At 40.5% G+C, this 12,368-nt stretch overlaps 1 protein-coding gene across 1 annotated transcript in view; it reads right to left on the bottom strand.

Moving 5' to 3' along the window:
* The window catches only part of GREM2 (gremlin 2, DAN family BMP antagonist), a 124,620-nt gene extending 113,022 nt beyond the window's left edge, over positions 1–11,598 (bottom strand). The window contains exon 1 of the mRNA XM_003824523.5: positions 10,888–11,598. The gene's annotated coding sequence lies outside the window, so the exon portion shown is untranslated. The remainder of the gene's footprint in view (positions 1–10,887) is intronic.
* Between the last annotated feature and the right edge of the window lie 770 nt (positions 11,599–12,368).

Here is a 12,368-nt window from a genome sequence, read left to right as displayed (position 1 = left end):
GCCTAAAGAGCCTCAGTGTTGGGTTTTACCATCAAGGCCCAACTCCATATCTGAGGCATGGCTCCTCTCCCATCCATCTCCCATCCTCTCCCATCCATCTCCCGTCCATCTCCCATCCATCTCCCCCTCCAGCACAAACTTCATTGGCTCACATGGCTACCCATCCCATTTAAGACAGCTGAAGGTGTTAGAAAGGTTGACATCAAATTTACTGCCCTACTGTGTGGGATTTTTTTACCTGTTCTTCCCCATGGACTGCCTTAAAGTCTGATGAACCTTAATGACTCCTTCTCAGAATAATGTTTTTAAATTCAAAAAGTATATACTATTACAAGGCAAGCTATATATACATACATATATATACACACACACATATATGTTATTGTGTTATTATATATGTATTTTATATATGCTATTGTGTTATATATGTATTTTTTATATATATATATATATGCTATTGTGTTAGTCCATTTGCACTGCTATCATGGAATACCCGAGGAGGCTGGGTAATTTATAAGGAAAAGAGGTTTATTTGACTCACAGCTCTGCAGATGTACAAGAAACATGGTGCTGGCATCTTCTGCTTGGCTTCTAATGAGGGCCTTAACAGGCTTCCACTCACGGCGAGGGGTTAAGGGGAGGCAGGGGTGTCACACAGTAAGAGAGGGAGCAGGAGAGAAGGAAGGGAGGTGCCGGGCTCTCTTTAAAGAACGAGCTTTCAAGTGAATGAATGCATTGAGGGAGAACCCACTCATTACCGTGGGGAGGGCACCAAGCCATTAATGAGGGATCTACCCCCAGGATGAAAACACCTCCCACCAGGCCCTACCTCCAGTATTGGGGGTCACATTTCAACATGTGATGTGGAGGGGACAAATATCCCAATTAGATCAGCTTTATATAACTATACGTATGTGTGTGTGTGTGTGTGTGTGTGTATAAAATGTATGATATACAATTGTCTGGTCCTGTTTATAAGGGACTAAATAATGAGATCTAAAATCAGGTATGATAACTTCCATAATTTTCAAGTAGTTTTAAGTACTAGGTAAGTGTAAGTGATATTTTGAGACTCTGGTATCAACTGTAACATGAAAGTAATTCTGATTTCTATTGGTGACAAAGCTGTGATTCCATTGATGTTACTGTGGTTTGTTACATTCGTAACTAAAGAGAATGTGATATTTCAGTTACAGGTAAGTGGAAGTCAAGAAGCAATTTTTTTTTCTATCAAATGTCACAGATTCCCCTCAATTCTTATAGAACACCAAAGTAGGCTGGGCATGGTGGCTCCCGCCTATAATCCCAGCACTTCGTGAGGCCAAGGCAGGAGGCTCGCTTGAGCCCCCGAGTTCGGGACCAGCTTGGCAAACATGGTGAGACCCATCTCTTTGTAAAAAGTAAAAGTAGAAGTTCCTCTTCAAAGACTTTCCTCCCCATCTAATTAGGAATAAATAGTAACTTCTCTTAGAAGCAAAATTTATTCAAAGACCTGTGCTCCTAAATATTTGCCCTGGCATGCTTATACTGGTCCACTCAAGCATTAGGTCATAGCCTGCTCCTCTTCCTTATTTGAAGGTGTTTTTACCTTTCTCAGCATTCCACAAGTTACTTCCTCCTTCCTTTGTCCTTCTCTACCTTTGCCTCTTTTAAAAAGTTCTAAGTTGCTAGCCAATCGGGACAAATACAGAATGTGAGGTCCCGTTCCAGCCAATGGAAACCAGACACAGCAGTAGAATGGATGCGTCAGGTTATAAATGACCCTGTCTCCTTTGTTCAGTGTACTCTCGTGGCAAAACTGCTGGCGAGTCTACCCTTTCTACAGGAAGTAAAAATGGCCTTACTAAATAAATTAAATTTATGTTGAAGTGCTATTTCTTTATGGCACCAAGGAACAAGCATTCCAAACATCTCCAAAAAAATTGAAAAATTAGCCAGGCATGGTGGCACACGCCTCTAGTCTCAGCTACTTCGGAGGCTGAGGTGGGGGGATCACTTGAACGTGAGAGGTTGAGGCTGCAGTGAGTTGAGATCATGCCACTGCACCACTGCACTCCAGCCTGGGCAGCAGAATGAGACCTTGTCTCAAAAAACAAACAAACAAACAAATAAAAAATCACCAAGGTAAAAAGTATCCTTATAGAGATTTTTTAAAAATCTAACCTCTGAAAACCACATAGAACAAATTAGTCCTCTTAAAAACTCTCCTGCATCTCCTAAATTAAATCTTCTAATCCAAAAATCACAGTGTTTCCAGAATTTTCAGTAATCTTATCATTTTCTTCTGCTTGAGCAAGAATTTGTTAATTTCCAAGGGGAAGCAATGAGCCCAGAAAGTCAGCGTGCATTCCAGGTTGTTATGAACAGGCCATCCCAGGGGAATGACAGATAAATTTACAGGAACACCTTGGCATTCTCTAATAATAAATAAATTTTCTTTTACTTGGAAAAACAAAACCTATCAAAATTGTTGATTTAGTGTTTTAATGTCTAAGTCGTAAATTTTTAAAAAATTAATTGATTTTTCATGACATTTTTATTTTCTCACTGAAATGATCATTTTAAACATTTAGGAGTCTGTAGCATAAGGGATAAATAACACAAGACAAAAAGAAAAAAAACAAAAAGTTCCCAGGACAAAAGACTGGGTTTGTCATTTGTTTAGCCTATGGTAGACGTGTGTGTTTAGAATTTTTTGAAGACTGTGTCTTTCAGCAGATAAGCAGCAGTCTCTGATCCTAGCTCTAAATTAGCTGCAGCTGGATCTCAATAGATTCAGATCAGAAATAGTTCCTTAAGCATCAGTTTTGTGCTGAGAAATAAAAAGAAGAACAAGAAATAGCCTCTGCCCTCAGGGGAGCTTGAAAGTTAGTGAAAGATGTAAACATGTTACAAAAATAATTATACAAGGAAGACTAAAACCATATTAAACTCCAGTGGAAAAAATATCTGAAATGATATAAAGAAAAAATTTGAGCTATTACAATGAAAACACTTGTGTTGTCAAATGGCTTTGTTAGTAAGGCCAAAACAATGCCATAGATTTTCGGAGGATCCTGGTTATAATACCCAACAAACACCACTGTAATCATTAGGTTATTCCTGGTCTTTCGTACTAGTATTGAACTCTTTAAGGTACCTTAACTGTCTTCTTCACTATTATGCCCTATAATCTTGAACGCTGCTTTATGCACATAGTATCTTTTCAGTACTTGTAAGTGAATGAAGGCACAACATACTAGAGGAAGTGTGGAAGAGTTAAGATTGAAACAGTTCTTTTTTTTTTTTTTTTTTTTTTTTGAGGTGGAGTTTCGCTCCTGTTGCCCAGGCTGGAGTGCAGTGGCGCGATCTCAGCTCACTGCAACCTCCACCTCCCGGGTTCAAGCGATTCTCCTGCCACAGCCTCCCAAGTAGCTGGGATTACAGGCATGCACCACCATGCCCGGCTAATTTTGTATTTTTAGTAGAGACGGGATTTCACCATGTTGGCCAGGCTGGTCTCAAACTCCTGACCTCAAGTGATCCACCCACCTCGGCCTCCCAAAATGCTGGGATTACAGGCGTGAGCCACTGAGCCCTGCCAGATTGAAATGATTCTACAGCATGCTTGACTGTGTCACTTTTTGAAAGCTCTAAGTCTTAGTAATGTCATCTGTAAATGAGGATAATAACACTACTAGCTAAGATTTTTGTAAAGATTAGATGATACCTATAAAATGTTTATCAAATAGTCATTCTTTAACTAACAACTATCAGCCATTTCTCAGAGGGAAGCACGTAGAATTGATGTTTACAGCTGGAATGAAGCCCAGTGAGCCACTTCCGCCTTCTCATTGTAAGGAGTGAACTCAAGAGAGAGTGTAGACTTTCCCCAAGGATGTGAAAAATGGAAACAGGTGCAAACCCAGGTCTCCTGAGTTTCTTAGGTTAAATTTTTTTTTTCATAATTACTAGATAACTCTCTTCTAGGTCAAAAAAAGTCTTAATACTATTAGACCCTCTGACAGAAAGTGATGCTTTTTGCCTGTTTCCTTCAAAGTTTACATTCTCTGAGTTCATAGAAATGACATTGTAAGTGTATTTTCCATACCATTGGTCAAGTTGAAGTCTTAAATACGTATGTTTGAAGACACATATTTCTGCATTGCTCCAAGTTTTCATAAGGAACCATGAAAGGTGGTCTCTGCAGGCCAGGGGATGGTGCCTCCAGACACTGAGCACGCTCTTAGCAGAGAAGTTAAAGTTTACACAGATCTATGTTGCTCTCAAGTAGTGGGCCTGAGGGTGAATATTTTTCATCTGTTTTTCGTCTATTAGATGGATGATAAACATCTGATCAAATCCACTCCTGTGGATCTGAAACTAAATCAATCAATATTCCATCATGATTGAAATCATATATGTAAATTCAATCATTTAATGATGGGCTAGTGCTATAGAAGATGTTTGCTGTTATTGTTTTTGCATATGTGAATAACTGGCAGGAATTAAATGCAAGAATGTGTGAAATAAACACAAGAATGTATGTGAAATACAGGAATTAAACACAAGAATGTATGTGAAAATATAATGTAAAGGACTATACTAGTAAAAGCAACCATACTGTTGATGATTAATTGTTATTATCTTATAATTATACAAAGAGACTCAATAGATATCTGTTGAATGCATGCCTGTAGGACTGACTGACTGAAGGAATATGTTCTCAGCTATCAGATATTACGGTTACAAGAAATTCTCAGTAAAACTTGCAGAAGATAAACTCCCGAGACTGTGGTGAAGACTGAATTAAATAATCTGTGAGATGTGTCTACTCTAATCTGGCACATGGTATGCATTCAACAAATGTTAGAACAATCTTAATTTTTAAAAATTATCAATAAGAGAAAAGTAAAGATCGTTTGAAATGCTGATGAGATTTAAATTCCTAGCAAAGGCAGAAAAATCTCATTACAGAGTTGCTGGATTTTTATTAACTCTAAGTACCATGTCACACATCCATCAACTTTCCCAAAACGTAGCTACCATAATTAGAAAATACAATGCATTATCCAGGGTTCGTGCTATAATTGCACAAAAGCAGAGAGAAGCAGCTAGCTTTCCATAGATGATAAGATTAGCTTCCTCTCAGCCTTTACGGTCACACCTGTAGAGCCAGGTTGAATAATATTTTTAATGCAGACAATGTTTTTTCTAGACGAAGTCAACTTAGCATTTCATAGGAGCTGGTCAAGTGTTCCCCTGCTCAGCGTTCTCTTTTTCCCCCCCTTTCATTGTTTAAATAAACTATAGGAGAGAAGAATTTTAGCTTGGAATGGTTACTCATCCATAACATGAAAGTTGTGTTTGGGAATATTTGTGTTCTTGGCCTCATGTCCTTCAGAAACTGTCCTTTAAGAGGACTTTTCTACAAGTCATATATTTCTTTTGTTTCCAAATCTCTTGCATTCACAATGCAGACACAGGTTCTTAGTGAAACATACCCTTCTAGTATGCCTTTTAATGAAGGTTGTGGTATCTGCCAGAATCTCACTCATCCTATTGTATTTCTCAAGCAGGTAAGCACCTTCAAAGAGATTTCTCCTTCAGTTATTAGATTTTTTTTTTAATTGGAAAGTAATCTGCCGAAGAGAGATGGAGCCTGGGGTTTTTCTGACTATCTTAAAATAATGGGGACGTGCTACATTAAAATCTGCAAAATAGCAGCAGAGATTCTTGGTCTTAGACTTTGGGTGATAAATTTTACAATTCCTCCCCACCCCGGCCTCTAGGACTTATTTTTCCCCCTCATTTGTCAATACCCTACTATTATGGCATTGTGTTTGATTCCATGGAGACCCTGGATGAACCTCTCACACTCATCCATGCTTTCCTTGCATCAGAGCACTACATAGTTCTAGACAGCACATGGAAGTGCAGCAGAGGCTCATCTGGCTGACAATGGAGGAGACAAACAGTGACCTCCCTGCTCCTCCCAGATGCCAGGGAATCTTGACTTTGTCCTTGAAAAAACCTTTGCTTTGATTCAAGGCCACCACACCTCCCAGCAGAATATGGTGGCACCAGAAAGAAGTGGAGATCTGAGCTTTCAAGTACTCATATATGCACACAAGCTGCTGAGCCCTCGATGGGCAGCCTCCTGAGCCTCCTGGAATCCTCCACACCCAAGTGGCAGAATCACTCTTTCTCGACACAGATGTCTTTACGTCCTTGCCCCAGTGCGTCCATCCCCAGCCCAACATCCCTTCTGCTTTCTCCTCTCTCAGGAGTAGCCACAGCTTTTTCCTCCAGAATGCTTTTACTTTGGCCTTCTCAGATGATGTTTAAAAAGCCCCTCTCCGAGCTTCCCCCTAAGTCCCTCATATTTAGTAGTGAGTTGTGCAGCAGCTGAACAAAAGACAGGAAAGAGACAAGGATGCTCCTGAAGCTAACATCTCCAACCTAGCGCAATTGTGATGAACCATTCGGAAGTCATTGCTGCCAGTCACAGGACACCCACTTTAAGAGTGACTATTTCTCTCTTCTATGTGCAATTATAGTTTGTCCCTAGAAGATGACTCATCTCTGATGGTAGCAACTGCACAAGGATACAGCCGATTAGCCATGAGTTTTAAAAAGTTTTAACTGGCTGGGCATGGCGGCTCACACCTGTAATAATCCCAGCACTTTGAGAGGCCAAGGCAGGTAGATTTGAGACCAAGAGTTCGAGATCAGCCTGCACAATGTGATGAAACCCTGTATCCACAAAAAATACAAAAATTAGCCAGGCGTGGTGGCATGAGAATGTGGTCACAGCTACTGGAGAAGTTGAGGTGGGAGGATTCCTTGAGCCCAGGAGGTCAAGGCTGCAGTGAGCTGAGATAGTGCCACTGCACTCCAGCCTGGAAGACAGTGTGAGACCCTGTCTCCAAAAAAAAAAAGAGTTAGGCTAGGTTTACGATGGACTAGTTTTAATCGTTTTTGAGCTTCTAAGAGGTGGATACATAATTCTTATTTTTTAGCCTATGTCTTTTATTTATTTATTTATTTATTTATTTTACTTATTTATTTATTTATTTATTTATTTTTGAGATGGAGTCTCACTCTGTCTCCCAGGCTGGAGCACAACGGCATGATCTTGGCTCACTGCAACCTCCGCCTCCTGGGTTCAAGTGATTCTCCTGCCTCAGCCTCCCAAGTAGCTGGGATTGCAGGCACCTGCCCTCAAGCCCAGCTAATTTTTGTATTTTTGTAGAGATGGGGTTTCACCATGTCAGCCAGGCTGGTCTTGAACTCCTGACCTCAGGTGATCCACCCACCTTGGCCTCCCAAAGTGCTGGGATTCCAGGCATGAGCCACCACGCCTAGCCAGTATATGTCTTTTAGATTCTGGGTACAACCAAGAGAAGCTATTCCAGCTCTTTTGTTTTGAAACCAAATTTGCTAGGATTCTGATTGTCAGTAGACAAAATGGATCCTTGTGGCCCTGAACTTATATTTGAGATATGCTTAAAATAAAGGCTGGGTCTACTGAGAAAGCAGCTCATAAACATTTCCCCTGGAGAACCAACTTGAGAAACCCCATTCTTTCTTGTCCTCTTTTCCCTGCATTCTCTTTCCCTTTCTCTCACCCATCTCCTAACAGAGTCAAGATCAAGACTGCTTGAATAGGCTCAAAGGGTAAAGCTAATTAAAAGAAAGGGAAATTGAGTTCACTGTGAAATATGCTGCTGCTTTTCTGATTTTGCCAGGTAGCACCAATTCTGGAGGCCAAAATAGAAACAAACCCTTCTGGATGATGTGCCTTTACTAAGACTCTAGAGTTGGCTCTCCAAAGGGAAGAGGGCACTTCAAGTTGGAGGGACATTTTTTAGCCATTTGGCGACTGGAGTCTTCCTCATGGTCAGGCGGAGGTATCAAATCACTTTTTCAGAGTTTGCATGCTGCCCTCTCCTGGCCTGTATAGACAGGAGTGTTACAGTACATCAAATGCATTTATTTTCATCCCACACCTGTGTGGGATATACCTAAGAACACAAGAGAGTTTATTAAAAATATTCAGGATGTCTCATCAAAAATGTATACTTGAAGCTAATCAAAAATCTATATCTGAAGGTAATTAGAGGAAATACATTCATTTTCATTTTCCTTTGGCTCCAGGATTTATACTGAAGCATGTCAATCTTTATATCATCTCACTTTATACCCTTGTGGCTTCCACCCCCTCACGTTCCATCCCCTTAACATCCGTGTGGCTCTGGGACTCTGTTCTACAAATCAGTGCGCCAACACCGTCTGGGTCCCATCAATGTGCTGGCCACTTAAAGACATCTTTCCAACTGGAAGTGGTGGTGATGGGAAATCAGCTTAAGTCATTGGTCAGTGTTGAGTCTGAGGACCACATTTTAGCCTGACATGTGATCAAAATTAATTCTAGACATTATTAGGCCTATTATACCTAATATTATTAGAAACAAAAGAACTATCAAGAAGCAGCTAATCCAAGAAGAAGATGGCACCATAGGCCTAATTTTTAATTGAACACCTTGTCCTTCAAAACAATGTCTTGTGTGACCCATTTAAGCCGAATGCTGGGCACGTTTTCCCTGGTTGAAATAATTCTTTTTTGTCCGTAGATACTTGAAGGACCCTGATACTGAGAACATGCCTGCAACCTGGCACGTTGCACAGGGGCAATTGCTGTAGCAACACTGAAGTACAAAAGTGGCTGAACTAATCTGCTGAGTGCCTGTGCCTCTGCAGTCTCTCAGTGTCTGCCCTTGACCCAGACAGGCCAATCCTCTCCATATCAATAAGAACTGAGAGTCTAATACCATTCCTTTGCATTAGAAAAAGAGATGTTTACTTTAAAGAGATTTAAAGGCATGTACCTTGTTTAAACTTTACCAAACTTATAACTAGAGGGTATGTAAAGCTCTGTCTGGCTCTACTAAGATTCATAGAGAATGAACTGTTGATTACCTCTCTCGGTGAAGAATGATAGCACAAAACAATGAATAATCACAGCGTTGTTTATATTTATCTTTGAAAAGCCATCAGTGTCTCCTAGTCTATACAAAGTGAATATAATCCGTCTCACACTCACAAAGTTGCTACCAACACACCCAACATTGCTTTAGAGTTAGAAAGATAAGACAGAAATAGGTCCCAACTTATTGCAGCTATTTTATTTATAAAAGATTGACAAATGCTCACAATCATACAAAACAACTCTTTACCAATAGAATGTAGTTGGGTCGATTAACTTATATTTATTTGCACAGATCAGTTCTTTACAGTTTCTTTCTGATGTAAAAGGAAAAAAAATTTATCTATAAAGTTAAAATGCCTTCTCCTAAATATAATATTCACTTGCCATGTCTATACTTTGACACGATTTCAAAAAGCACCCGATTAAATCATTCAGATCAGTCAATGGGCAAAAACTATGAAGTTTTCCTGACTCTATGGTAGAGCTAAGCATGCATTTCCTTTAATGACAGAAAGAACATGTTCATCTGATAAGAAACAAAAAACAAACAAACAAAAAAAGGTCGATATAAATTCCCCACTGTGATATACAACACAAATACCTTTCTTATAACTTTCTTATCTTCCTTGGTCGGGCACATGTCTTGGGACAAAGGCTACCTTGAAAACTAAGCACGGCTGAATGGTGAGTCGATTGTGAATTATCAGTGAATGGTTTGGATATGATCGACTAAGACTCCACTGGGAAGAGTGCTGTTTAGACGAAAGGTAAGGTATTTGATTGCCCTTGCACCTGCTGCAGAGCCATTCTCTGGCTGTACTGGAGTCCCAATCTGTTCCACTGCAGAAAAAGCACTTTTCATAGGGATTCAGAGCCACATGAATACCAGCCAGCCCTTGAAGACTGCAAAGCAAGACCAATTTTTTAACTGACTTCTTGCAGTCCCCTCTGGCTTTTCCCAGGAAAGACTGAACTCATTAAGCAATGCTAATTTAATCACAAGTCATCAAGGGGTGGGGAGTTATATAACTATCTTTAAAATTTCAAATCAAACATGATAAAATCTCAGGAAATAGATTTTTTTTAACAAAACCCACACCTCAAAATAAAAAAAAAAAAGAAATAGAAGTTTATGAGTTTTAGGATCAAATAAAATAAAATCAAACATCAATATTTTCTTACAACTATCACATCTACTAGATAGTTCCAATTCATGACTTTTTAATGTAGTAATATGTGAGATCCTGGAACTGAACGTGCCTGGCGTGCAGAATACAAATGCATTTTTAAACTCGTAAGACAGTGTAGAAATAAGTCAGGTACACAGGAAGGATCACTGACAATCACATTAAAAAATAACTACCTCCCTTCTCTCTTCTCCTTCAACCACAGCATAGTGATAATAGTGATATTTCCCTTATGAGGCGAGTGCACCTTGGCCATATGCTTTAAAAAATCAAAACTCTGCCGAAGTCCGCTGTGGTTCCTATTCCTGCAGGGAGGATATTAACCTGGTAGGTAGGTGGGAGAGGTTCATAGCCCGCTTTCTAACAATTGGATGGTGTTTGCCTCGCTATAGTCATGATTAGAATGGCGGTCACCAAGAGGTATTTATTGGTGGTATGACAACATATTGGTATGGACGTTATTTAAAAGAGAAAGAAAGAGCGATCACGGTCAAGTTTGAAGGTCCTTATTTTACACCCACGCATAATTCAATAGGTGAATAAACCCTGTGGCCCCCAGACACACGCCGACAGCTTGAATTACCCGGGGTGAAACCGGCGAGACGTTCACTCAGGGCTTTCGGTCCTGACCAGCCACGGAACAAACAATGTCAATTCATTCTAAGTGCCTGGCGAAGGTAGAAATCAGAAACCGTGTCTGTGTCACATTAGTCGTGACAAGCTGCGTACCTGCGATGACGTGATGGAAGCCTCCTCCTCGGGTCCCTTCTCTCTCTCTCTCCCTCTCCCTCCGCCTTCTCTGAGTTCTCTAGTCCACAGCGGGGTCTAAGTTTGGTCTCCCGCCGCCGCTTTCGGTTCGACCGCAGCCAGACTGCAGCAGACGCCCATAGGAGAAGCGCCGGCTGAGGGTGCAGGGGAGGCGAGAGCGCGCCCCGCGCCGCGCGGTCCCAGGCTGGCTGCTCCTGCAGATGTGAAAGGAGCCCGGAGACTTAGCTCTGAATCCTCTCGGCGCTGCACGGGGATATTATCAGAGTCTGGGATTTCTATTGGCTCTGAACACCAAACAAATCACACCAGCCACCCCCCTTCTCTGTTTCACTCAGCGCTTGTTTCTCATCTAACCCACAAACATTGCAGCCACACCACACACTTCAGTCGCTTGCAATGTTTCTCTTTTCCTCCTTCCAGTCAGTGGATTTACAACCCTGTGGTCAGCTCTAACATTTTTTTTTAGCAGACTTCCAATTCTAACCTTCTTGTTTATGTAGAGAAATTCTCCCTCCATCCCCTAAACCAGAAAAAAAAAAAAAAAAAACACTCATTCCCTTCAGATCTTCTTCCTTTTGCTGATGGGTTTCCAATGTGAAGAATGTAGAAAGCCTGTGTGTGATATGTCTGACATTCTCATACACGTGCGCTTACACACACACACACACACACACCAGGCTCCTTTTGTTTGCAGTAACTGAGGCCAGTGAAATAAAAAGCAAGCTGAGCCTAATAACCTAAGTGAGAGCTTAACTAATAAAATCTTGAATGAATTCAGTGCAAAACACCCATTGCTTGAATTTGTTTTCTGTTCCAAATAGTACTTTGGTCATTATTATCCTGATTTTTGTTTATTGAATGCAGAGGTTTCTAATGCAAATCAGACTCTTCAACATCCAGAGAACATAAAACAATGACGCCAGACCAATTCTTGTGCTCCACGGGCTTGGTGCGTTATACCAGAAGCGTATTGTGACGCCTAAGCGCTTGCTCTTTTCATTATTTTTTGAACTTCTCACCACTGATCATCTCAGGACTGAGACTCCCTTAGTGTGATTCACCAGCCAAAGAAGACTATTCAGACTCTGCTGATAGAGGTTCCTGGATGAAAATTTTTTATCTGTATGTGTCAATAGAGATAAACCTTTGGCCCCTTGGCAGGGAAAGGGCCCAAGAAAAATCTGAGATCTTACAAACTTGGCTGGGGAAATTCAGAATAAAATAAAGTTTCAGTGTGTCTTATAAAACAGACCCTCCCTTAGACTTTCCCCAAAATCAATTTCACTGGTGCTTATGGAAATTTTAATGACAGTTATTCTTGACAAGAAGCCATTGCTTCTGAAATCTCTGAGCTCTGTTTTGATTTTTGACTTGAATTTTTTTTTTGCAGTGTTATCCCTTTTGTATACTATTTGGTATTTGATATTCTAGTTCCAACTCAA

This window comes from Pan paniscus, chromosome 1 (genome assembly GCF_029289425.2).
Source record: "Pan paniscus chromosome 1, NHGRI_mPanPan1-v2.0_pri, whole genome shotgun sequence".
Classification (NCBI taxonomy): Eukaryota; Metazoa; Chordata; class Mammalia; order Primates; family Hominidae; genus Pan; species Pan paniscus.
Note: the sequence above shows the minus strand (reverse complement) of the source record. Positions and strands in the feature narration are given on the sequence as shown.